Below are 2,480 nucleotides of genomic sequence, written 5' to 3'. Positions count from 1 at the left end.
TTTTTTTTAATTTTATTTTATTTTTAAACTTTACAAAATTGTATTAGTTTTGCCAAATATCAAAATGAATCCGCCACAGGTATACATGTGTTCCCCATCCTGAACCCTCCTTCGTTTTTAAAACTTTTTATTTTATATTGGAGTATAGCCAGTTAACAATATTGTGATGATTTCAGGTGGACAGCAAAGGGACTCAGTCATATATATCCATGTATCCATTCTTACTCAAACTCCCCTCCCATTCAGGCTGCCACATAACACTGAGCAGAGTTCCCTGTTGTATACAGTAGGACCTTATTGGTTATACATTTTAAATATGACAGTGTATACATGTGAATTCCAAGTTCTCTATCTGTTCCCACCATTCTTCCCCTGGTAAGTATGTCCTCTGAGTCTGTGAGTCTATTTCTTTTCCATAAATAAGTTCATTTGTATCATTTCTTTTTAGATTTCCCATATAAGGGATGTCATATGATATCTCTCCTTCTCTGTCTGATTTACTTCACTCAGCATAACAATCTCTAGGTCTATCCATGTTGCTGCAAATGGCAGTTTCTTCCTTTTTTATGGCTAAGTAATATTCTATTGTATATATGTACCACATCTTTACATTTCTCTGTTGATGGACATTTAGGTTGTTTCCATTAATCTCATTCTTAAGGGCTCTACCTGCATGACCAAATCATCCCCACAGGTCCCACCTACTAATACCATTTTGCGGGGGCGGGGGTGTTGGTGGTTAGGATTTCAACATAAAGAATTTGGAAGGACAAAAATATTCAGATCATAACAGGTTCTTTCCAATTCTCCTTGGAGAGATAAACCAACCTGTAGAGTTTGTGGTGATTCACTGCAGTCACTAGACCAAGAGTTGGCAAACTGGCTGTTGGACAAATCTGGCCAACTGCCTGTTTTGTAAAAATTATTTTTATGTGTGAACATTTGCTATCAATTTGATGATAGGAAGCATTGATTATGACCCCAATTAAGTGAAATATTACCCTCCAAAAAAGAATTTCATCTTTGTTCCTAGTAGATTGATATTATAAAAAATTATATTCAATTATTATCATATTTTGAATTTCATCAATGCTAAGTAAGATCCTTAATTTTGCTGCTTGGTGCTCAAGGTCTAAAATATTTGCTATCTAGTCCTTTACAAAAAAAAGTTTGTGGACCTCTTCTCTAGATCAAAATGGAAATCATAGCTTATCATTAACAGAAGTGCCAGGATATATGAAGAGAAGTCAGACTGTATAAGTCAATCAATTCAGTCACTCAGTCATGTCCAACTCTTTGCGACCCTCATGGACTGCAGTACGCCAGGCTTCCCTGTCCATCACCAACTCCCGGAGCTTACTCAAACTCATGTCCATCAAGTCAGTGATGCCATCCAATCATCTCATCCTCTGTCGTCCCCTTCTCCTCACACCTTCAATCTTTCCCAGCATCAGGGTCTTTTCCAATGAGTCAGTTCTTCACGTCAGGGGCCAAAGTACTGGAGTTTCAGCTTCAGCATCAGTCCTTCCAATGAATATTCAGGACTGATTTCCTTTGGGATGGACTGGTTGAATCTCTTTGCAGTCCAGGGGACTCTCAAGAGTCTTCTCCAACACCACAGTTCAAAAGATAGTGAAAAATTACACTGCTTCAGAATTAATGGTCTTGATCATTTTTTTAAATAAATTTTATCTTTTAATTTTTATTTTATTTTTGGCTGCATTGGGTGTGGTTGCTGCATGTGGACTTTCTCTATTTGCAGCAAGTGGGGGCTTCTCTTCGTTGTGGTGTGCAGGCTTCTCACTGTGGTGGCTTTGTTGTAAAGCATGGGCTCTAGGTTCAAGGGCTTCAGCAGTTGCGGTGTGTGGGCCCTAGAGCACAGGCTCAGTAGCTGTGGTGCATGAGCTTAGTTGCCACTCGGCATGTGGAATCTACCTGAACCAGGGATCAAACCCATGTACCTTTCATTGACAGGTGGATTCTTAACCACTGGACCACCAGGGGAGTTTAGTCATGATCATTTTATATCCCCCATTCTCCAAATCTGATTTATAGCTGATTTCCTTGAGTTCAGTTCAGTTGCTCAGTCGTGTCTGACTCTTTGGAACCTATAGACTGCAGCACGCCAGGCCTCCCTGTCCATCACCAACTCCCGGAGTTTACTCAAATTCATGTCCATTGAGTCAGTGATGCCATCCAACCATCTCATCCTCTGTCATCCCCTTCTCCTCCCACCTTCAATCTTTCCCAGCATAAGGGTCTTTTCAAACGAGTCAGCTCTTCACATCAGGTGGCCAAAGTACTGGAGTTTCAGCTTCAAAATCCATCCTTCCAATGAATATTCAGGACTGATTTTCTTTAGGATTGACTGGTTGGATCTTCTTGCAGTCCAAGGGATTCTCAAGAGTCTTCTCCAACATCATAGTTCAAAAGCATCAATTTTTTGGTGCTCAGCTTTCTTTATAGTCCAACTCTCACAT

This window comes from Bubalus kerabau, chromosome 6 (assembly GCF_029407905.1).
Source record: "Bubalus kerabau isolate K-KA32 ecotype Philippines breed swamp buffalo chromosome 6, PCC_UOA_SB_1v2, whole genome shotgun sequence".
Lineage (NCBI taxonomy): Eukaryota > Metazoa > Chordata > Mammalia > Artiodactyla > Bovidae > Bubalus > Bubalus kerabau.
The sequence above is the reverse complement of the archived record's forward strand: the minus strand, read 5'-3'. Positions refer to the sequence as shown.